General features: G+C 42.1%; 1 protein-coding gene across 10 annotated transcripts in view; it reads left to right on the forward strand.

The window, feature by feature from the left end:
* PTPRD (protein tyrosine phosphatase receptor type D) overlaps positions 1 to 25,272 on the forward strand; it is a 1,386,996-nt gene that overhangs the window by 996,218 nt on the left and 365,506 nt on the right. For 5 of the 10 annotated variants that reach the window (XM_083419251.1, XM_083419252.1, XM_083419254.1 and 2 more), the window contains exon 1: positions 10,587 to 11,114. The exons of 1 other annotated variant lie outside the window; for it this stretch is intronic. The gene's annotated coding sequence lies outside the window, so the exon portion shown is untranslated. Of the gene's footprint in view, positions 1 to 10,585; positions 11,115 to 25,272 lie in introns of those variants that run through there. 4 more of the 10 variants (XM_083419244.1, XM_083419248.1, XM_083419249.1 and 1 more) reach the window with 2 other exon arrangements.

The following is a 25,272-nucleotide window of genomic DNA, read 5'->3' on the forward strand; positions in this document are numbered from 1 at the left end:
CTAGAAGAGATACAACATGAAGTTAAGAGCGGCAGTCTCGTAATCTGGGGTTCGCGTCTCCGCTCCTCCACATGCAGCTGCTGGGTGACCTTGGGCTAGTAACACTTCTCTGAAGTCTCTCAGCCCCACTCACCTCACAGAGTGTTTGTTGTGGGGGAGGAAGGGAAAGGAGAAAGTTAGCCGCTTTGAGACTCCTTAAAGGGAGTGAAAGGAGGGATATCAAATCCAAACTCTTCTTCTTCTTCTACATGTAGATATACTAGGAAGAGATTCTTTGTTCATACCACTGACAGCTGTTAAACGTCCGCATTTAAGCTGTCTCCTTTTCTGTATTATGAATTGTTTAAGCTTATTGTGGAGGCAACAGGGGTTTGGGTAGGATGCCACAACTAGCCATCCTGCTAGTTTATATTTCTGTATCCATGCCCTAATCTATGACATTTTATTCCCTGTTTGCAATTTTGTGTAAATAAGCACACATATTTATTTTGACTGGTGTCTCTTGGTTCTTGGTAATTTTTCTAAGTAATTAGGAAATTACTTGTTGGGTGTCCAATTGTCTCCAGCAGGAGAACTGCTATGAATGTGAATGTGAGATACATCGATTTGTGTATAAACACACAAGCAGATTTAAAAACATGCGTCAAATATTACTGAAAACCAAAATGCTGCTCTTGACACTTCTGGATTTGTGAGAAAGGAACTCTGGGGGAATGAATGCACTGCCAGTTTCTCAGCCTAAGTTTTCAACCTCTAAGGCACTTCCTTCCTTCCCCAAATATATATCTACACCATAAACAGATGCAACACAGGCAGGATTTTATGCCTACCTTGTGGATTTGGGTGGTGGATACTGCCTCATTGGACATCTTCATCTGAATGGCACTAATTGCTCATCAGTTGTAGCATTCTTGCATGGCACAAAGCATTGTGGGAGTGTGTTGGTAATTATATCCCATAGGTTGTGCAAAGGGGAAGGCTTGTCTCTCACATTGCTACATTGGCATTGAAGGCAATGCTCAAATTTGAGCAGCTTATTGATTATTTTGGAGGGGGGCGCTGACATTGTGCCCTAGAAGAGTTTATGACAACTCTTAACAACATGTTTTGCAGAGATTTTTTCCATGAACAGCAAAAGGTTCTGAATGGAGAGTTGCCATTAACTCTGGGCAGCTGCTAAAGGTGAGAGTTCAGGTTGCTTGCCAACATTTGCTGTTGAAGTTGAGGTCTCAGTGACCCCCAAAAATGGATTAGTAAGTTTTGTGCAAACTGTTAGCTGCAATGGTGGGGGGGGTGTCAGTTTTTCTGGGTCACAAGGAAGATCCTAACTTTGTAAACATGTGGGGTTTTGTTTTGTTTTTAATTGACCTCTGATGTAATTTGTGGTGATGGCAAGGAAAGCAATTTGTCTATTATGAAAACAGACAAGTGTTTTTTTACCCTCTACACTCCTTTCTCACATAAAATGGAGAGAGCAGGTTCTTGACTGAGATTCTTAGATATGACAAGTAACTGATAAATTTAAGCAGCATTTTTGCAAGATCAATATCTTTATCTGCGTGGTTTTCTTCTTCCAGTTTCCTCACCTATTGCAGTAGAATAGAATTGCCCTCAAAAACCATAACAAAAGAAACACATGGGTTTTTTTAATAACTAACTTAAGGTGGAGGAGAGTCCTGAAACACAATGTAGTAATTCATACCTTGTCATGTTGGGGAATACATGAAACTTGAAATTGTGGGAAAGTGACACCAAAGTGCCCCTTGCTGTCAGAGTGCATTTGACCCTACTTGCTAACAGAGGGTGGGTTAAACCAAAGAGCCTAGGGCTTGCCGATCAGAAGGTTGGCAGTTCGAATCCCCACAAGGGGGTGGGCTCCCGTTGTTTGGTCCCTGCTCCTGCCAACCTAGCAGTTCGAAAGCACCTCAAAGTGCAAGTCGATAAATAGGTACCGCTCCGGCGGGAAGGTAAACGGCATTTCCATGCGCTGCTCTGGTTCGCCAGAAGTGGCTTAGTCATGCTGGCTACATGACCCAGAAGCTGTACACCGGCTCCCTCGGCCAGTAAAGCAAGATGAGCGCCACAACCCCAGAGTCATCCGCGACTGGACCTAACAGTCAGGGGTCCCTTTACCTTTACCTAGGACTCTGAAGTTGCTATGTGCTATTTGGGGAAAAGGATGCAGAATGCAGGTTGGGGGTACCCTCAGGAATTTATGAAGAATTCAGGTGTGTAAATTAGCACGCTCATTTGCACTGGGGGTGGGAAGGGGTGGGAGGTGGTCTAAATTTACAGTGAGACAATTTGAAGAAAGTTGTCCGCAAATTTTCTTGGGCCTCTATGAGTGGAACCACGAGTGCATGCATTAAATTATTGGAACTGCGCCATATCAAAGTAAAATTATGGAATATTCTCCCTCTCCTCTTTCTTTACTTGCATACATTAAGATAGCCATGCATTTTTATTATTTACAGTTACAGAGTGACAAGCTGTCAGCTGAAATCTAACAGGTGATTAGTCATAAAGCTCCATTAACACACACATTAAGCCCTGGATTTCTAAGTGACTAAGAGAAACAGACCCCCAGTTGTTTTGTTTGCACCTTTAGAATTCTCATTTACAGCTAGCATGGCCCTTTTGCTGCATCTGGTGAATACCAAAACTTACAAACTACTAGGCTAATAGGTGTATACACATTTGCCAGTAAACAAAAATAATAAACTCTGCAAATATACCTTCGATATGTGTATGTTTTAAGTGCTAATTTGGTATCTCTAAGGAGTCATTCAGTGGTTTATCTTCATCTTTTAAACTTTCATGATTCTTATAAATCTTTCAAATGATAAACCTTTGGTACTTAAAGAAAAGCATGTCTGAAGAAGAAAGAGACTCTGAGTACATTTTACTTTTTTTCATTATTTTTTGCCATGCTTGCTATTTTTATCTCGGCTCTTTGTAGTAAAGGAATTGAAGAGAGTAAAAAGACTCCAGGAAGCTGGTAATTAATCACACGATAAAAATCCATGGAGATTTGAGACTGATGAAGTAGGATCAAGGTTTATTAGGCTGCAATAGAGTATGTGCTATGAACTGGAAATAAAAGCGTGTACACTGAAAGTTGTAAATACATTTAAAAAAAACCAAAAAAACCACCACCACGTAGGGATGTATCATAGGGTTGGCATACGTCCGACATTTTCCAGACATAGCCGGTATTCACCCTTAAGCAGCGTCCAGGTGGCAATCACTGAAATGCCCAGGGAAAATTTTGCTTTTAATATTGAAGGTCCCAAGTTCAGTCATCAGCATGTCCGGGTAAGTTAGGAGAAAAACCCAGCTTATAACCCTGGAAAACTGCTGCCATGCATTGTAGACAATACTGAACTAAATGGACCAGTGGTCTGATTTGCTACAGGGCAGCTAGCTACAGTATGTTCCTAAGCACATTGATTTGAATGGGGCTACTCTGAGTATGAGGGACACGGGTGGTGCTGTGGGTTAAACCACAGAGCCTAGGACTTCCGGATCAAAAAGTTGGCGGTTCGAATCCCCGCGCAGGGTGAGCTCCCATTGCTCGGTCCCTGCTTCTGCCAACCTAGCAATTCGAAAGCACATCAAAGTGCAAGTAGATAAATAGGTACTGCTCCGGCGGGAAGGTAAACGGTGTTTCCGTGCGCTGCTCTGGTTTGCCAGAAGTGGCTTAGTTATGCTGGCCACATGACCAGGAAGCTGTACGCCGGCTCCCTCGGCCAATAAAGTGAGATGAGTGCCACAACCCCAGAGTCGGTCACGACTGGACCTAATGGGCAGGGGTCCCTCTGAGTATGACTTTGTTGTATCCAACTCATAAGAATCAGTCACCTACAAATGGTATAATGTGAATCGTGATAAGCTGATTTTAAAGAATGGAGAGTGCATTTTTGGTTAAGGTGTACATGGCATTTAAGGTGTCAGGGACTGGAACCAAAAGGAAGAGGTAAAATGGAGATTGCCTCCCCCTTCTCCTGTAGTTGACAGGGTGGAGGGAGGCCAGTTTGAATTACAGCCGAGCTATGAGGGAGATAAACGAGGCAGAGACTGGCCAGCTGCCAAGTTACGAAGTGTTAGAAGAAGCAGCACGGGGTGGGGTGGGGAGATAGCCCAGACAGCTGACACTTCATTAGACAGCATAGATGATCCGCCGTCCCCTAGAACGCGATGTTCGTTAAGGGTGCAAGAGCAGCGGAGGCAAAGACATTTGACCACAGGGGGCCTCCGTAGGGTCAGGTGTTGCTGGGGAAGAGGGAAGAGGGAAGAGAGAGGAACTCCATCATGGGGAAAGGACTGAATTCTTTGTCTTCTCCTGTAATGACGGAATAAATCGTAAGCAATACATTTCTTGGTCCTCCTTGATTCTGGAAACCATGGGGGGTGGGGTGGGAGGGAGAGAATTCCTCAAGCCTGACAGCAGGTATGCATAGTCGTGTTGAGAAAGCCTATTATTCCATTTTGCTGTGGATTATCATTGAGGTGTACATTTAATTTGTAAAAGGTCAGTCCCACAGTCCACTTGGGATTGCTAGTGTCAGGAGTCCAGGTTCCAGCTTGGTAACACAGTAAACGTAGGTAATTAAAAAGGAGGATTTATTGCAAAAACAAATAGATAGCTCTGGACGGCACTAACGTAGCCTCTGGCATTATCACACAAGATGACCCTTCTGAAGACTGCTTCCGTTGTCTACAGAAGATATTGAACTTTCGCCCCTTACAGCTCTTGTTTTGATTCCTATCTAGCAGCCCTCACATTCGTCAACTCTTCAGACTTATTGGATTAGCTCCAGACTCTTCTTGCTCTGGCAGACTGTCTCCGAGCCTGTTCAAGCCTCCTGAGAGCTTTGGCTGTGTTCCAGCCCGCTATCAGTCATTCCCTCTGCAACCGGCATTCCCAGGGGTGGGGGAACAGCACTGTGCACTGACCACTGTTCAGCCTGTGTCAGATCTAACCCTCTCCGTTCTGCAACAGACTGTAAAGTTCCACTAGGAGCTGGCTCATTCCTGATAGCTAGCAGCTGCTTTACCCAGAACACCAGCATAAGAGAGCCATGAGCTTATGAAAAGAGGAAGTGCTGATGTAGCAACATTGGCTGCCCTACCTCCAAGTATCTAGGGTCACTGCACTTCTGCCACCGGTCAAGTGATGTCTTCCCATTGGCCACACACAAATGATGCCTTCCCATTAGCCATGCAGGAAATGGACATATCATTGCATGGTGTCCCCAGGGCCATGTCTACCCTTCCCACTTCACAGATAATACAAAAGGGGAGAGGCAGCCAGAAACAGCTGACAGCACTTCCCCATCTCAGGCTATTATGGTGTAGCATAATGGATGGGGAACCTTTGGCAACTCAGTTGCTGCTGGGTTACCATTCCCATCATCTCTAACCATTGGCTGTGCTGTCTGGGCCTTATGGGAACTGGAGTCCAGCAACATGGGTGGGTGTATTAGAGGTTACCGCTCACACACTTCTGCTGCGCTACTCTGCTAGTGTGGTGGCACCTCGGTAAAACCACTTCTTACTGTTTGTAGCAGAGTTTTCCCTGGAGGCAGAGGACAAGAACAGGAGTCGTACTCAAATTCACAGTCAAGAGCTTCTTTATTGCTTGACTGGTTGCACAAGCATTTCCGTTACTATTATATACAAGCTATTTACATTCCTTCTTTATCTCTCCAGCATGGTATAATCTCAGTCCAGTGATTAACAATCCTGAGACAGCAAAACTCACAGTATCAGCAGCACTCATTGTCTTACTTCCAACCTTGTTGTCCGTGCTGACAGTGTGTGTGTGCTTTCCTCGTGCAGGAATTGCAGTGTGCAACTTCTTCCCTTTATTTGCACCTCCAGCTGACACCAATCAAGCCTAGAGTGCCACTCCTACACACTAAACAAAATTCTGGAACCCTCTTTAAAGCTTCCGGGAACTTTTATTTGTTTCTTAAAGAAAGTTTTCCTAACAAGGTGGGCACCCAAGCCCTGGTGTAGCAGACAGAAAGGCAGCAACTGACACCTAAACTTGAGGTGTTTCCACAGTATCAAATAATCTAGGGAAATTCCACCAGTTTTCCAAAATGCATACTACATCAGAATGTGTAGTAGCTTTACTATGCATGTATGTTATTGCAAAGCCTAAAAACCATGTTAATTCAAAACCAAAACCAAACCCCAGCAAACCAAAACCAAACTCAAAACTATACCTCTTTTATGATGAATGAAGAAAACTCAAGTTTAAAACTCTGAGAACCTTAAACTAAGTCCACTTTATGGTTTGCCCTGTAGTAGGAGATAATGATAGTTTTCATTTCCATTGTAACCACAAGCCTTTTATTTCAGCATTCACAACAGGTTTTCTGTTTGAACTCTTTAAAGTTGAATGAACACTGGCAAAAGACATCTTAGCAAAACAAACTGCTTTCTAAATGCACAATTTATTCATCCAATAAATATGCATTACAGCGTATGAAATATTGGCAAGCACGGGTTTCATAATATTGTCTGATGACAAATAAACAAGATAAATTCAAAATTATATCTGAATACATTTTGATAGGTGTGTTTTGTACTTGCATTTTCTTGACAAACTTTATATGCAATCTCATTATCGGTCAGGCAAAAGTAGAATTCCACCTTCATGTGGATTTTTTCATTGAAGTCTGCTTCTGTTGCAAAATCATATGAAAGGCCTATTCAGTGATCATTAAGGCTGAATGGTATGCATACTTGTCTGGGAGTAAGGCCCATTGAACACAGTGAAATGTACTTCTGAGACAGGAGGGGCTGGCTTGTGCTGGGCATAATGCAAACATCTACCTGAAGACCGTACAAATTCTATCTTAATAAGACCAGACTCAAAATAGTATCCATCGGTATATGGGTATTTGTTTCAATTACCGTCTTGAGTTTCTTTTAGGTGTCCTGTTTTACAATTTTGCCGGTATGTTTTCACTGATATTAATGGACATGATTAACAGGTCCAATAATTCCAGTGGGTTCTGTTCTGAGCAGAACTTTGTTGAATGCAATGCCTAGCATGCATAATTGATCTCAATAATTAAGCATTTATGCATAATGACGTAAGAAGCACCCTGCTGCGCCAGAGGTCTATATTGCGTTCTGTTCTTACAGTGGCCAACGAGATGCCTATCAGAAACTCACAAATATGGCATAACTGAAATAGCAGTTATGTGATCCCCAGCAACACTTCTAGTGTATTAATCTAACATTAAGCTGATTTATTAAAAAAAATATCATTCACCTGAGAGGACACTTTTCTGTTAAGCAAGCAAAGCAAGCAAATAAACCATATCAGTATTAGTTGTGCTGTAGAAAATGAAATTGGAGAGATGGAACATATAGTGCAGGCCAGACTTAAAACACAAATATTTTTGTTTTGAAAAGAAATTTTTAAAAGGGGATGCGCTGGCTACACTTTGGATGTGTAAAAAGCCTACGTTTTGTTTCAGACTTCTCATTCAAACTTTGTTACTGATTTGTTTCCACATCCGTGGGGCCCAAAGAATCCCGAAGTGTGGAAATGAACACGCCTGTTCACAAAACATTTTAAGGCAATGCACTGCACCCTCCCCTGCCCTTCCAGCAATCCCAGTGGCATAGCGTGGGGGGTGCAGGGGGGGCCGGCTGCACCGGGCGCAACATCTGGGGGTTAGGGTTAGGGGGCGCAAATCCACGGGTTAGGGGGCGCAAATTACTTGCCTTGCCCCGGGTGCTGACAACCCACGCTACGCCACTGAGAAATCCCATTTCCTGTTCTCTCTGTGTTGTGTATCTTTGGGAAACAGTACACTGGCAATTTGTCTTCTCGGCTTGAAGGCCTTTCACAAGCAAGTGAAAGTAGGACTCTTGTCAGCTCACCCACCTTACATGTTCCTATACAGTGCTTACAAGTGTATACTGTATTTGAAAAATATAGAACAAATTGTTTATAAATGCACACAGCTGTAGCATTTTCTGTAGTATATACACAGAAACATTGTGTTCTTTTAGGAAAATGGACTAATTGTTGCTTTAATGCCCTTAGACAGACTAAGAAATGGAATGTAGTATCAAGTTGCCACAAGGATGTGGCAGGCCAAAAGACGGAGGAGAAAGGAATGGGATAATTCAGTGTGCTAACACAATGTGTGTGGCTATCGCCTATTGATATTTCTGTATCCCTCAGCGTGAATCTCTGCAATTAAGGCAGTTAGTCTATGCACACATGAGTGGCTTTTGGGCAGCAAGGTGACCCCCCCCCTTGTCTTTCATCCAATCCCATGCCTGCCCTCCCCCCAACTCCTATTCATGAAGCCGTCGTTTGTACATGTGCAACGGCTGTTTCCAATGTACACACCAGCTTAACTGTGGAGTGAATGTGGTTTAACTTTTTCAGATTGGATGGAAGCATTTCTTCTTCAATTACTATAGGACAGATATGGATTATGGCTAACTTCATGTGTATACGGTTTCAATGACCAATAGTAACTGGTAGTCCACTGGAGACAGATTAAATGGTTATGAACGCATGTCTTGGCATTGTCCAGTTGCTCCTGTAAGCAGCCCTTCAGGGGTTGCAGAAAGAAGCCACAAGTCAGCCTGTTTTTATTATCTATCCTTTAAACATTTGCAGAGGGAAATGAGTGGAACACAAGTAACAGATCGGATCCCTGGTTCATCCCAAGCACAAGCTGTGTGTAGAATTGGGTCATCAGTGAAGCAAAAAGGGTCACGCTGAAACTCTGCAAGGATTAACTTTTGGGAGAGATTTGCAGAATATTTGGACTTTGACCTTGAGGAATTAGTTGTATCTATTTCTGAATATACTTCATAATAGTGTGGGGGCGTAGCAGGGCCTGGTGGTGAAACGGCTTTTGCATTTGTGGTTCACACTGTTAGTGTGTGTTTGTTTTCTTACAAGGATTTGTGATGTTTTTGTTTTTTTTAAAAAAAGCATTCAGAAGCCTCATGGTTTCTTTTTAGAAACCCGAACATTGTAATTAATAGCAAATTACTTAAACTACCAATAAGAAATGCTGTTGTTTATATAAATAGCACCATTTCTCCACCCAATATTTTTACTATTACCTAAACATATACAACAAATGTAAATGACCCCAAGACAGCAATTTTCTTGAATAATGCAACACTGAGGTTTCATTTCCTTGACAGTTTAAGGTTTATAAACCGAATGAAGCAACAGGCTTCCTTTTGTTACTCGCCTCTTTAAAGCAACCTTACACCCTTCTTTTCTAGGGGTGGGGTGAGGAACCGATGTGCACCAGAATCGTAGTCCCGTCTACTCAAAAGTAACCCCTACTGAACTCCGTTGGGCTTACTCCCAGGCAAGCAGGGTTAGGATTGCAGCCACACGACTCCTCCCAAACGGCCTTTAACTCCAGGAAAACGGACCACCTGACTAGTTCATATCATCTCTCCTACCCGATTTCTCCCTCGCGCACGAAGTTTCCATTTTTTTAAAAAACCGTCTGGGAGGTTGCACCGCGTGTCCTCAAAGACGTGAGGGCAGCAGCAAGGAGGAGGAGGAAAGGAGCTCTCGCAAAATTCACAGAAGAGGGCGGAGAGAAGGCGGGGTGCAAAGCGAGAAGGCACCCAACCGGCTGCTTCGCTCGCTCGCGTTTGAAAGCGTGCGTGCTTCTCCGAGGGAAAACACGGGCGCACAAGATTCTCGCCTTCTTGCAAACGCGGGGCGTGCGCGTGTAGCTCTGTGTGTGTTTGGCACAAGAGGTGGGGAGGGGGAGAGAAAGGGGGAGGTGCTTTCTGGGCTGGTACAGCGAGATAACGGGGAGTGACGTCACCGTCCCTGCCAATCTCCCCCCCCCCACTCCGCCCCACACAGCGCACCGTTGCTGCCCGGCGCGCTCCGGCGTTGCGCGTGTGCGCCTTCCTCGCTGCTCGCGTCCTCCGTCCGTCTGTGGTCCAGCCAGGCGCACAAGGGCGAGAGGCTCAGCCGTTCTCCACCCGCTTCCCACTCGCCTAAAAACAGCCGGGCTCTGCAACAAGCTTCTCACAACACTGCTGGGGGGGGGGGCGCACTCAAATCCTGTGATCTGCACAGCCTAAGAGGATTTAGCAATAATATATATTATGTCCTTTCTCTATATAAATATCACCTAGAGAGAGAGAGGAAGGAAAGGAGATGGGGAGCATCCCTCTTACTTGGTCCCTCAGCAAGCGCGCGCAGCCATCGCCTCTTCCCAGAGGAGTCCTCTAAAAGGGTCTTTATCCCCCCTCCTTTCCTCTTTCTGGTGGTTTTGTTTTTTAAGGTTGGGGGGGATCTCTCGCCTATTCTGTTTCCATCCCTCTCCAACATCCGAGCCATCTCCAACTTGCCCTTTTTGGGTCTGCATTGCACTTTGGGGAAATTTCCCTCTTCTTCTTTTCCCTTATTTTTCCCCCTCCTTGGAGAAGGAGGAGGAGGAGAGTGGATCCGGTTTTTCTATTTGTAGCTAAAGAATGGACTAAATTAAGAGGGGCAAAAGGGAGGGGGAGGGAGGAGGGAGGAGGGAGCAAGAGGAGAAAGGAGGAGGGTGAAGCGGAGAGCAGAGAGAGAGAGAGAGAGAGAGCCCGGGAGCAACAGAAGCAGCAGCAAGAAAAAGAAGGAAGAAGAGAGCGGACAAGCAGCAGCAAGAAGCCGGCCAGGGAGACCCGGCAGCCCGGGGAGTTCCGCCGGCTTCCCCGCTCCCTGGATGCCGCCGGCCCCTCGGACTCCCATCCACTTCCCCGCTTTGGACGGTCCGTGAGAGGGCGGCGAGAGACCCCCGGGCGCTTGGGGGCGTCGCGGGAGGGGAAGGAGGGACTCGGCTGGCAGCCGCTCGCTCGGCTTTGGATTAAATCGGCCTCCCGGGAGACGAGCGGCGGCAGCAGCAGCAGCAGCAGCAGCGGGGGAAAGAGGAGCAGAGGTGGCCGTGGCGGCAGCAGCAAGAGGAAGGAAGAAGGCGAAAGGAGAGGAAGGGAGCCCTGCCAAGAAGCAGCGCCCGGCAAGGAGGGCTTGGCTGGCGGCGGGGGCAGCGGCGGCGCTGCTGCTGCTGCGAGGGGAGCCGACGGGGAGCCAGCATGACCAGGTAATTCTCCCCGCTGCTGCTGCTGCTGACCCATTTCTTTCTTCCAGCCCCTGCTCTGGAAATCTGGTGTGGTGTGTGTGTGTTTGCGCGCTCGTGCGCGCGCGTGCATGATGTGTGCATGAGAGACAGCCATGTGCATTTCTCAGCTACTCTTCTCTCTCCCCCTCCCCCCTGTAGCCCCGGGGTCTAATCTCCAGACAGGAGAGCTGACAATAAGGGTTATCTGAAGGCGGTGGGGTGGGAAGAAGGCTGGGCTGGTGCGTGCCAGGATTGGTGTCCCGGGGAAGAGAGAGGAAGATCCGTCCGTTTGCTTGGGAGGGAGAGATGGAGGCGTGCGGTGCTGCCTGCCGACGGAAGGCTTGTTGTTGTTGATGATGATGATGGCCGAGTTAGCTCGTTTGTCCCGAGTGGTGTTTATCGCAGTGGGAAGATAAGAACAGAAATCAAAGGCGAGGGGAGATGCCGTCCGAAGTGCGCTGGGATTGGGGAACCGCCTGCGCGCGTGTGACGGGGAGGGGGTAGGTTGGGAACAACCCCTGGGATGCCCAGATAACACCCCCTCTTTCTTCTTCATAGGGTTCCGAAGTAAACGCATATGCTAAAACAGGAATTATGTAATAATAATAACAATAACAACAATATCCTTAAAGCAGCCAAGACAAGGACTTTTGACAGAGGCATGGCAAGGTTTACAAGAGTACACCCCTGTTTTCTTTGAGGGAAACTTATTTTCCACAGTACTTCCATCCAGCCTTCTGAGTTGCTCCCTAATGCTTGTGAAGGTTTTTTTTTAAAAAAATTTTTTGCTTTGCCCTCTTCCCCAAGCCGCCGTCAATGACTAGCTGCCCCACAAGTCATAACCTTTATACTTAACCTTTTCCCCAATCGCCTCTTCCGCTAGTGTTAGTTCTGTTTCTCCACAGGTTATTTTGGAAGAGGGCAGTGTCGCCAGCATTCGTCCCTTCAGGGTTTTGCATATTTTATAATCCACTGGGAAGTGCATTTCTCATCAAGTTTCTTTGTACCTGCCTAAAAATTATTTTCCTGGTGTGGTTCATGTAAAGTGTTCACCCCAGCAGAGTGCAGCACCAAGATTTTATGTTCCTTCAGAATCTATGAGGCTCAGATGAGTCGTTGCCTTGAGTTTTCATGGTGTGTTTTGTGTTGGTTCCTGTGATGTTTTTGCTTGGAAAATAGTGTCAAAAGTTCTATTGTGACAGATGATAGTGACCTTTTTGTCATTTTCTTTCACCCCCATGACATGCATACCCACAACATGAAAAACAGAAAGAGCATTATGGGGGGGGGGACCTCCCCTCTTTGACGGTAGAATTTTATTACAAAAAGTGTTTTTGTTCATTTTGAAATAAGGACTACACACTACAACAGTGTGTAACATAAACAACAGAAATCAAAGATTTCATCCTCTGAATATAAATCAGTCACATATATGTCTGCTTTTAAGGGACACTGATGATTTGCTTCATCAAAATGTCCTTAAATTAGTTCTCCTGAGATCTACTGTATGGCTTCGGTATTTTTCAAATGTGAAATTGATAGTCTGGTCAGTGCCTTAAGTTCAGCTGTCAAATTCTGCTCTGTTAAATTGCTATAAACATCAGATGTGTTCCCTACAAGGCATGTTTCAGTACTAGGTTTTGTAGCTCTTGCAAAGAGAAGGGAGACAGATAATTAGATACCTTTTCATATAATAATACTTGTGGAGGTAGGGTAGGATATTTATAGGTATTTTCAATTCAGAATGATACATGGTTTGTGTACATGGTTTAGTGAAACAGACGATCTCTGCTTTTAAGATGGCACTAAGAAATCCATTGTGATTTATATGTGCTTTGGTAGGAATGACACTTAGAAAGGGAAATGTAGGTTTTAGATTTCAAGCAGTTGTGTTTAAAAATACATTTTCATCTGTCTCAACATTTTGCTACTTGGTGAATTACAGTGGCATTGGTTAAACATTCTATTGTGGCTTTTATATAACTCAAATATTCTCAAGCAGCAATAGGACAATGGTTTGCGTGTGGGTAGATACACTTTCTTTTTTAAAAAAAATATGTGAAGTATTTGACAATAGCTCTGACTTTGTGATTAGAAACACAAGGTACTCTCCAATTTTGTTTAAAAAGACCACCTGCAGTTCCCACACTGTATTGGCAATGGCACTAGAACTTCGCAAGCAAAAAAGTAGGGATCACCCTATTGTCTGCTGCTGTGAGTGGTAAGCCACTAGGGGCCTGTATAAACTGCTCTTACGCAGCAAATACCATTGTACGGAACACTCTTTTTTTCCTTTTCTTTTTCTTTTTGCTAGAAGGACATTTTTGTGCCGATTTCATAAAGACTTTCCTATGATTTATCACCAAAGGGTTAGGCTAATGTTGTTGGAATGAGGGATAATTTTTGTGCTGTTCCCCACTGGCAAGTCTTATAAGGAGCTTTCTACCTTTGTGGTTGAGGGACGTTGCTGTCTGAAAGGTGGTCATCGTGAGCTTTTTGACGTCTGGATTCATTTCATCTTCAGTTCCAAATTTAACACTATTAGCCGATATAAGAAGGACCCGGGTTTGAGGTGGGAGAGTTAGCAGTGTGAGGGTTAGCTCTAAGATCCTATATCAGGTTTAGAAATGCCACTGCTCACCTAATACCAAAATAAGAAAGGGTGGGGGGAAGGAAAGATGGTGATTACTCTGAAAATGATGTGGGTTCAGGTTGATGGTGTAATTAGACTACAGTAGTGATTGCCAGAATCCTAAAGTTGTGCTTGAAATCTAGTCAGCGCTTCTAGGATATGGGCTGAAGATGTGCCACTCATTGTTCTCAGAGGTTTGAAATCGACCAACCATGGCATTCCTGATAGACATTAGGCTGTAAGGTCAAGTATTCCTTTGTTGATTTTCACTTTTTCAAATTGACAAGGCAGACAATTTGTGCCGAAGAACAGCTGAAACATTTGCATATTGAATTCCTTTCAAACTGAACATGATTTATCAAGCTAAGAGGCAATTCTATTTTTGAAAGGATTTACCAAAGCTAAATCAGAAGATTTTAGGATGGCGTAGTGAAAGCACAACTCTTGTGCTGTGTTTGTGTGTGGATAATTTTAGTATAAAATTAGGTGTGCTAATAAGTGAGCTATTGTATGGGAGATCAGTTTCTTGGGAACCTGGTTTTAACAAATTTTGAGTGCATTTACAGTGGATAGTAATATATTTGCCATAGAATTACTTTGAGGAGTAATTCTGTCTAGACATTCATTATAGGTGGTTCAGTTGTTAGACTTGTAATTCAACACTTTATACATTTTTACTAATATTTCTTGAGCATTAGGAGACTAGGTTACACTGTATTTTACTGTCTCTGTTGTCTTATTAATTCTTCTGGTGTTAAAATGTAACACACTTTACAACTGGAAGCAAACTCGGTAGTTCACGTAGTTTGGGGAGTGTGTGGCTGTTATCTTAATTTATTTGGGATAGGTTTTCAAGGAACCTGCTTATGGATATGTAATAGCAAGTGAGAGCCCAAAGGAGAAACACTTCTTAAAATATTCCTTCATATACTATTAGTGATTTGCCAAGTGGGAGCAAAGGGGGAGGAATTATTTTTCTCTGTGATCTGCTACGTTGAGAGCTCCTGTACAGCACATCTACTGAGGAAATCTGATGATGTAGAAGAAGATTGCTTGAGAGTTCTTTGCCTGTAAATTCCTTTCCAACAAGCCTCACTTGTTGTTTAAGCTGCAGTGCATTCATAGGAGTTCTGTGTCTAGCACAGACTCAGCGGAAGATACACTCATCTGAACCACATTGTCTCCCTGATAATGTCACTCAGCTGTGACTGAACACTGGCATCTCTTATTAGATTATCAATCATGCACATCAGAAATATTTTTTGGTAAATGCACAATGTTGCAAATGCTGTTCAAAGAAAAACCACAAAGCCATATTTGTAGGAAAATAAAGCAATAAAAGATTATTGCTCACTTTTTTTTAAAAAAAGCAGCTTTTAATACTTTTATTTTTGTTGTTTGTTTGTTTGTTTAAAAAATCTTTGTTATGTTTAATGAAAGGCCCACATATAAATTAATCTCCACACTGATATCCACATTTCTAATGCAACCTCTGCTCTGAGGCAAGGTGGGGTATTTCTGTTCAGTCCTTCTTGGAAACCTCTAAGAAAAGGTTCCACAACTTAACGAGGCAACTTACAAAACTGTCTTTGTAGCTAAATGCCCCATGTTGTATTTCAGATTTTTTAAAAAAGGTATTTGAGACGTTCTCATATCTCTCCTATCATGTCTTGCGTGCAACAGCATAAGTATGCATCAACATGTATAATTATGCAAGAAAAACATGATTTTAAATAAGTACACTCACATGGATATGACACTTGCATGATAAAATTTGAAGCAATTTAATAAAATTAAAATTATTGAGATCCCTTCTTGAGAGATTGCATGTGTTCATGTACTTCTAGAATACAACAGCACTCTAAACGAGCAATACTTTTTAATTAGTTTATTAAAAATGATAATATTCCTGCTTTAAAAGGACAATTCTTTTTTATTTAGATAAGACCACACACACACACACAATATATATATATATATATATATATATATATATATATATATATATCCATTGCACTTATATTAGGCATACCTAGGGTTTTTATACTGATACTGATAATGAACATTTAAATATAGGAGTTTTGATGGGTAGAAAATGATGTTGGTTTGCAAACAATGAAAATACATGTCTTTTAAACAGCAACCCAGAAAACACTTATCTCACATGGTTAAAGTTGCTGGGTACACAATTCCTCCATAAATAATATATTGAATGTATTGTATGAAATAGAGCAAGAAAATGTGGCAATCCCCAGGTTGTTTTCTTCAATGTTCTTGGAACCATGTTTCAAATTCAGTAAGTGGTGTGTATAATATGATTTTGTAGATGGTCAAACCTACAAGCTTCTCACGCTAGCTGATGCCTGGGTGCCATGACAATAAGATTTCCGAGATAAGCAAAGAACTGGTCTCCAGGCTTGTGCGAGGCTTTTCATATTTCTTTTGCATATTGATTATTGTCTGGTCTCTGCTTATTTCTTACAATTTAGCTCAGATCTGTTATTGCTTCTTGAATGAGCTACATGAATACTCGCCTTTCTTAACCTGGAGATGTTGTCAGTGGATTTGGAAGGAAAAAACCTGGAGAAATTGCAGAGAAATCAGCAGGATTTAAAGGCATTTCACAGGGCACGTTGTAACCCAATGTTAAAATGCTTGCTCCGATTAAGTCCAGTTTCAGAGGGCAGTTTCGTGTTTTTGGCTTGGAATGTTCACTTAACAATTTCAGAAGATAAATATTAACTAAAAAAAGAAAGCCATACAATTTTGTTTTAAAGGCAGTAGTTAAAATGGAAGTTTATTGGTTTCATTTATTTTTTTTAAATTGTTCGAATGGCAGAATGTATCTTTGAAAGCTGCTTAACTGTTGTCCACTGCAGCTGTCCTTCCCTGAAAGATTAGGTTTCAGGAGCAGTGATGGATGTTGAATGCCTGTAGCCAGTTGTGGGGTTTGCTCTAAGGTCAACGGTACTGATGGAAGATAGGAATTTACAGCCTTCTGTCTCAATGCCAGCTCAACCAGTAGCATTTCTCAGAGGGAAAAAAATTAGACTAGACGCATGCAATGCTGAGCTAATATTCCAGTCAACTTCAGAAATCCATTCACTTTGTGAGCAAAAAGAGAGTGTAGAGTTGTGGATATTAGGAGCACAGCTATTACCTGAATTTCTTTTCACCTTCCATATAAGCTGAGTGAACATCATTAAGCTTCATAGAGATTTAATGGGTGTTATTTTAATCATAGTTCTGAGTTTTAGATTTTTGTGATTCCTTTAAAATTGTATGTTTCTGGACTGTTGGTGCTTTTAATCCTGCAGTTAAAAAAAATCACTTTGCAAAACAGCGTTATTGCAATCTCCTGAATAGGAGCCCTTCAAAAACTCACCATGACTAAATACGGAGTGATTTGCAGTAGATATTTAAACCAGATATATATTTTAGTTTCCTTTTCTTGAAATGACAGTGTAAATGCAGAAAGGACCCTACGGCGATTTACAGCATCTTCTTTTTTGTAGAAATTGGAGCTGAAAGAATATTCCTTTTAGCAAATTGTGGGAATTATTAAATGCAAACACCTCTGTATTAAGAAGTATCAGTATCAGGAGCAGTTGTTTCTTTGCATCATGTAATGTAAGAGATTGGAAGCATTCTCATAAAGGCAACATCATCAGGGGCCTGGTGTATCAAGGATATGAAATAATTTCAAGTAGTTCTGAGTTCAACTACATAAGAGCTTGCCAAGGAGATTTTTAAAAAAGAAAAAGATATCCACTGTACACTCCTGTAGGACCTTTGTTGGCAGTGCCTGGGCATCTAAGAAGTGCTGGCCCTTATGCAAATATTCTTTGGTAGGTCTCCTATATCAGCTCTTCTGCAAGTTGGCTTACTTGCTGTTGATGTGGGGCCCACCACCATGATATTTGTGGAGCAGTTGCAAGTCTCATGACATTCTAATCAACCACTATATACCTCTGATGTAGACCAATCTGGCATATTGTGGGTCCTTCAAATTGGCATTTGTATTCCACCATTTTAATTTCCCACAAAGCCCCAGTAATTTGCAAGATGGCTCCGACCACTCAAGGTCAGTGTCAGAAGTGGACTGTCGTATGGTCCTGGAAGCTATATAAGGATGCTGGGCGCCTACACCATCCCTCCATCCATATTTGCTGTCATTGCAACAACATCTCCCAAAACCGCACCATTCTTTCCTCCGTGTGGATTAATGACAAATAGTCCATACACTTAGACGTGACTTCAGAGAGGTCTGAATCTGTTCCTTGCTTCAGTCAACCCGAAATGTTGAGATTCAAATTTGTTTCTATCTTCTCCTTAGCTATATCTTGAGTCTGTTTCTTGCAGAATGGCAAATAATGTTGGGAACTGGATTTTGTGAGTGTAAATAGATCTATATTGACGCAGTTATCTGTATAGCACTGTCAATGAACATGACACTTTACTGCACAAGAAAAGTTCCTTATATCACTTAAGAGTCAGAACAATATATACTTACACATTTGCTTAGTTGACATGACTGCCCTAGGCATCAGAGTGAACACTGTGAGAATAGTATTCTGGACTAGATGGGGCCTTTGGTTTTATGAAGGAACATTCTTAGGTTCTTAACCTTTTTGATATATCAGCCAGTTGCCCAGTTATCTCTTCATTTTTTTTCTGGGCTGTGACATCAAGGATCTAGAAGCATCTGCTTTTCTATTCTACCCCACATTTCCTCCTATTATTCCTGCCATAGCTATAGCCTCGTGATAATTAGAAACATATTGGAAGTTAGTTCGTGGAGGTGTAATTATTCCTTGTGCATTTTAACCAACTTTACCTTTTGGGGTCATTTTTGCATGCGCTGTAATAGTTATCACAATGACCAAACAGCTCTTAATGAGTTCACCTAATTCCCTCAAAATGGCCTGGTTTGTAATTTGGGCTCCTTGTGTGCTGAGTACAGAAGTCAGTTTAAGTTGATTTCGATCCAGATTTCCACTAGTGATTTTGATATATTTGTTTCATAGGTTTAAGGTAAAATAGGGGACAGACACATTTTGAAAATGTTTTGTCTCTTTCAGTAAGCATCCCCTTGATGATTTGGGTGTGTGCTAAAGGAGGCAAAGTGTGTGTGCACTAGGAATGTGCCCCATACCTCACATTTATCCCAGACTTTGCATTAGGGTTGTGGGAACACTCCACAGTGAGTCTGGTTGCTGCCCCAATCTGCTGCCACTGGCCCTTGCCTTGAAACGGTTTTCATCTAGACTTCTGGATAGATAATTATTTTCCTTCCATGAATCAAAGTTTAAAAAATGTTATACTGGAAACATGATGAGCTGATTATTTTTTTTTTTTTACTTTCCTTAAATGGACACGGTTGGGTGAGCCTGCTGGAGGTACTGCACATGGAGGGAGGGGTTAATTTCTTCCATGGATACAAATCACCCCATGTATGAGATAAGCGAACAGGTGCATGGTCAGCCAAGCCAGTTGCTATTTGAATGGCCCAATGCTGTCTATATAAGTGATGAAGGCATGTCAGCTCGTTAGTTGGTCAGTGAGTCTGTCCATGAGTTGGAGTGTGTGTAATGTCTTGAATTGCTGGAGAAGCAGTACTTTCTACTTGTATATATCTGTATCTATATCTGCAAAGCCTACAAGCTGTATGTCTATATTAGTGTCTGGAACTGTATTACTGAAGCCTTATCTTCTGTTGCAGCAAACCATTTTGGGCATTAAGCTGCCTCTGTGTTGTGACTGGAACTGGGGGCAACTTCTGCTACATGGGTATCTCGCCTTAGAGCCAAGTTTATGAGTGTAAATCTTTAGACCATTTCCTAAATGAACTACATCTATAGATCGTTTCAACTTTCAACGCACACATTATACATAGCTATGTTGGCCTATTTGAAAAGATCCCCAAACCACAGATTGTTCATACTTTTATTAGTGTTTTTTAATAAGTGGGCTTTATTATCTACCCCCACTCTGCTGCTATCTTATATGTGATATACTTTCTTCCTTTATTTATTCCATACTGTTTTTGATTTAATGTTATCAGGAATGTCAAGTTTGCTCTTTCTTTCTTTCCTAATTTTTCTGGAGGCCATTTGCCAGGTGTCAGAGATGTTCACTGTGATCTCTCTCGCACCTTTAATTGAAAGGACAAGGCTGCTGAATCTCTGAACAAAGGTTTCCCTTGTCTTCAAAATGTTAATTAATGATTGACATAAAAGGTTGCAACAGGAACCAGCCATTTTAGATATATAGCAGTGTCTTCTGGTTTCTCCATCATTTTAGGTGTAGCCTTAAGTGGAGTCTAATCTGTTGTCAGCAAGAGGGAAAAGACGTGGGCACTAAGAGTTCAGTCTTTGATGCTCTCTGAGTAAAGGGGAAAAGAGGATTGAATAGTTTGGAAGTTGTAAGGGTAAACATGTAGAAGATGATTCAGAGCTGGTGGAGCTCTACGTGCTACAATAGCTTTGGGAAATACTGGTATTAAAATGGCACTTGGTGCACCAAATATGTAATGTGATGTCATACTGTTACGCACAAGCATCTCTAAACATCTGTGTATACACATCTGGGAAACTTGATTGGGCCATGGTTCCAGGAAGTGTGCACATGTATTGTTATACAGGCATACATGTGAATGACACCTATACATTACATATTTGCTGCAGGAAACATTGATGTTTCCAATGCTGATCGTAATGTGTACAGCTGCTTTAGGTTCTTGAAAGATTCACATTGCCCTTGAAATTTCACCTTTATGAATTCTTGACTTATCTGATTCAGGTTTCACAGTGTGTTAGGAGGGTGGGCTTGACCATATTTGCTTGATATATAATCGTTACAACATTACAGCAATGTGATCCTTCCAACTTTAAAACATAATCCTTACAACGCTATAAGATGGGTCACTATTGTCATCCCATATTTTGTTTTTGTTTTTTATTACAATTATTTAATATTTCTCTCTCCTGCCCAAGAACTTCCAGAGCGGCTTATAGTTATTCAGACAAGAAAGGGTTGGGATGAGACTGAGACAACAGTCATTTCCTAATGTCACCTAGTAAATTCATAGCACATGGGGACGTGGGTGGCGCTGTGGGTAAAACCACAGAGCCTAGGACTTGCTGATCGTAAGGTCGGCAGTTCGAATCCCCACAGCGGGGTGAGCTCCCGTCGTTTGGTTCCAGCTCCTGCCCACCTAGCAATTTGAAAGCACCCCTAAGTGCAAGTAGATAAATAGGTACCGCTTTATAGCGGGAAGGTAAACGGCATTTCCGTGTGCAGCGCTGGTGCTGGCTCACCAGCTGCAGCTTCGTCACACTGGCCAAGTGACCCGGAAGTGTCTTCAGACGGCGCCGGCTCCTGGCCTCTTGAGCGAGATGGGCGCGCAACCCTAGAGTCGGACACGACTGGCCCGTATGGGCAGGGGTACCTTTACCTAAATTCATAGCACAGTGTGATTGCAACCCAGGATTCCTGATTCATAGCTTCCACAGGAGTAAGCATAACTGAACTCAGTGAGACATAGTTTCGAGTTAACATGCATTGGATTGTGGTTTTGACCACTGACACTACACCATCTAGGAATATGGTGCATGATTGGACCAGAGCTGGAGAACCATTTTTAGACTGGGAGATTTTCTGAGAGCTGTCATTGCAACAACATCTCCAAGAACTGCATTGGTGGGAGGGCCAGAGGCAATACATTCACTTTTTTTTACCTCTGTATATTAGGCTAGTTTCTACACAGACACACACACACACACACACCTATCCTCCATCCAGGCAAGAAAGAGACATTATCAGAGTTCAATGACATATTACATCCATGGAAAAACACTCAAGGAGAGTGTGAAACAGAACCGATGAGGGGTTCCTCATGCATGCTTTAGACCAGGGATGTCCAACAGGTCGATCGCGATTGACTGGTTGATCCCCAGGAGGTTTTGATAGGTCGCTCATGGGCTCCTTTTCCTTTGCAGTTGCAAAAGATCATCCAGCCTCGCCCCGTCCTCCATTCATGCATGATCGCTAGAACAGAAGACACAGTTTTCGTTGCTAGGCTGACTGTTTCCTTAGCGATCTTTCGGTGAGCTACTTTCCCCCCTTCCCCTGTAATATAGTGCAACAACTTTGACCTGACACCCCCCCCCAAAGGGGTAGATCACTGCCAGTTTTTAATTCCATATCACAGTCTCTTGGGGATTGGACGTCCCCAAAATTCTATTGCTACAAACTTTATTGGTTACATTTTAATGCAAAGAAATGAAGGATGGGGAACCTTAGGCTCAGGGTCCAAATGTGGCTTTATCTTGCCCTAAAGACTCCTCCCCAGGCCCCACCCGCTCACACATCCTCTTCCCATCTTCTTCCCACCCTTCTCCACGAATGTTTCTGCCTGGCTGGAATATGGAGAGGCTTTTCTAAACAAACAAACAAGTTATTATAACTTATTGTAGACATAAGGTTTAAACCTCGGGATTCAAAATTTAAGAAGGAATTCCTTAGGTGTATGACAAAGCAGAATATAGTAGCTACTTATGGACAGACCATATGTGTTCTGTTCTTGTCTATAACACTCATGAACAACTGAAGCTGAACTTCCTTTTTCATTACATAAATATAATTTGGAGTATGAAGTTCTCTCCCACTTTTGCTAAACCACTTTCAGTATTTCTTACAGAACATCTTTTTTAAAAAAATCTTCTAATGCCTTGTTCTTTGAAGTGGTGATTCTTGGGTAACCGTTGCTATGTCACATAAACACTAGGCCAAAATGGCATTTTGGTGTTTCTTTAAAGCACATTTGAATCTGGCTTCACTGGTATTATTTCTGGGTATTCTGTGTTATCTGCTGGAACATTTTGGAAGAGGCTGCCAAAACATGCATTTATACAGATAATATAGATTTAATCAGAATAAAAGAAAGCATTTTCACAGACACTGCTATATAGTTAGCATAGATCATGATTGTTTTATCACATCTTTCAACTAGTATCCCAGATGAATTTGACAAAAAGCCCCTTTATGTCTGCCATTATTTGTTTACGGTATATTTGCAGACTACAGAAGTCCCTCATTGGAAATATTTATCTGGAAAGAACATGAAATATTTGTTGCACTGAAAATATATTCAGAATTTTAATTACATTGTAATGACCCTGTAGATCCCAGTGAATTAAACAAACAATGGGCTGGATTTACCTTTCGCATTCACCAATTAGGTGGGTGTGCAATATCATCATGGACTAAAATGCTACAGTAGCCTTGTATGTTCTTTCGTATGTGTGATTATACATAAGTGTCCCGTAAAGAGTTTTGCAAGAGTTTTGCAATGCAGTTAGCTTTTTTTCCGTTTAGTTTGCTTCTTTGGCTGGATGTTAAATGTTAGCTATGAAAGTCTGCCTCCCAACAGCATGTATTGGTTTACTACAAGACTAAAAAGCTGAGGAGTTACCTCTTTTCCCTCTGAAGTTGTCTTGAATTAATTGCATTATCAAATAATTCATCAAGCTTCCTAACAGAGTTGAGTAAAATGCCTTTTACACTTGCTTATCTAAATATGAGAGACGAGAGGGACACTCCCATCAGCTCTGCTGAGAGACCAGCTCCCTTTCTTCATCCCAGCTGGACGTTAAAAAAAAAAAAAAAACCCGCTTTGTAGCTGTAAGAACCCATGCCTGAGTTTGCTCTTTTCTTCCTTCCTCCCCATCACTTTTCTTTTGCATTGCCCCTTTTAAATTGTGAGCCTGAGGGTGTGAGCTGCCTTGTTTTTTTATTTATCCGTAAGCTTCTCTGGGAGTGTTTTTGGCTTACAAGCAGGTTTAAAATGCTTTAAATAAACAAAATGGACTTTAATCCATTTTATGTGGCAGGCCTATTGATGTTTCCTCAGAAGCAAGTTCCACTGAGTTCAGTGGGTCATAAGTGGGTGCAGGATGCTTAATTTCTTATAATTTGTCCTAGAATTGTGACATCTGTGCTGCGCTGCACTCCACCCTTACAAATTGGCCTCAAAATAGTCCACAAAAAGGTTTTTATGAGGCTGCTTCCCTGACTACATAACTTCGTTACTTACTTGTGGAACACTGATAAGCCTGAAAAATGTGGGAGAACGTTCTAGAACTTTCTAGAAGCTCTTTCGCCTGGTTACCATGAGATGGATTAGTTTCCCTTCATCATAGGGGAGCAATGAATTGTGGGTGCCTAGGTGGGTGCCTAAGGCTTTAATGGAAAAGAAGGAATTACTACAGGGAATTCTGTCTTCTACACAACTTTTAAAGGTGCTCTTCAAGGTACAGCAGCCCTGTCCTCTTTTTCTGCTGACCAACTTGAGTGAGTTGGTATTTACAAGCCTGCAAAGTTCTTGCTGAATGATTAAAATGTGTGACTTTAAAATGAGTGACATGCGTTTCGAATCAGCCACACCTATTGTGGCCAATTTTGACAGAATTAAAGCATTGTTTCAAAAATTTGTAGGAAGCATGGTTTAATGGTTGTAGTGCTGGTTTGAAGATGAGCTCCTATTCTTCAGGCACCACTTATTAATCATTGTGATTGGGAAAGTTTCTGCCTTTCCACATCAAGCCACCTCACAAGAACATCGGCACAGAACTCAAGAATGTTCCAGATCATGCTGCGCCATCTACTAGGCCATACACTCTTGTGAACTTGTCCCAGGCACGCTGAGATCATGTGATCTTTTATAGGCTCTGCAATCCCTTATAGCTGTGCATGGCATGATGGGTAAGCTGCAAGTCACAGACTCTTTTCAATCAATAAACTTATAGGGAATCCCAAGGTTCCTCGAGTATGCTTTGAAAACCACTGGTTCAAGTTGTTCCAGGTGAACTCTAGCAGCACAATCTGTGTTCAATCTGGAGTTTTAATTATCATCATCTGAAAAATAAAGGTTATAGCACATTTCTGACAAGACACTTCTGTGTATACATTAAGAGTATATACAAAAGAGTGTATACAAAAGAGTATAAAAATTAGATGATATGATGGCAGTGAGAGGCTGATGCATTTTTAACCTATTTTCATCAAGAAAGCACTCCTATTCTAGTTGTTCTCTTGACTTTACCAGGACTGTTTTGAAAATAACTGTCTTCGTGGGATATATTCCTGAAAATATGGGACAGAATTTTTTTTTAAGTTCTCAGTAGCATAATTATAACCAGCTCCCAGTTGCTATTTCCATAAAAATGTTTGATTATATTGATTTTTTCCCACACCTGTCACTGTTCCGAACTCATTTCTGTGCATGTCGTTGATGAACATGAAACGTGTAATGATTAGAAATTAAAACTGTGCATTTTTATAAAAGAAAAACCCAACAACCTGAAACTAAGCAAATTCTGCTTGCATATATAACCATCAAAAGATCTAGAAACTGCATCATTTACCTAATGATAAATTGGTAAATGATTATTTTATGTCCATTTAAATAGGTACCAGTCCTGCTTTCCTGCTAGACTGGTAGGCCTA

This window comes from Podarcis tiliguerta, assembly GCF_965153285.1.
Source record: "Podarcis tiliguerta genome assembly, chromosome: 17".
Lineage (NCBI taxonomy): Eukaryota > Metazoa > Chordata > Lepidosauria > Squamata > Lacertidae > Podarcis > Podarcis tiliguerta.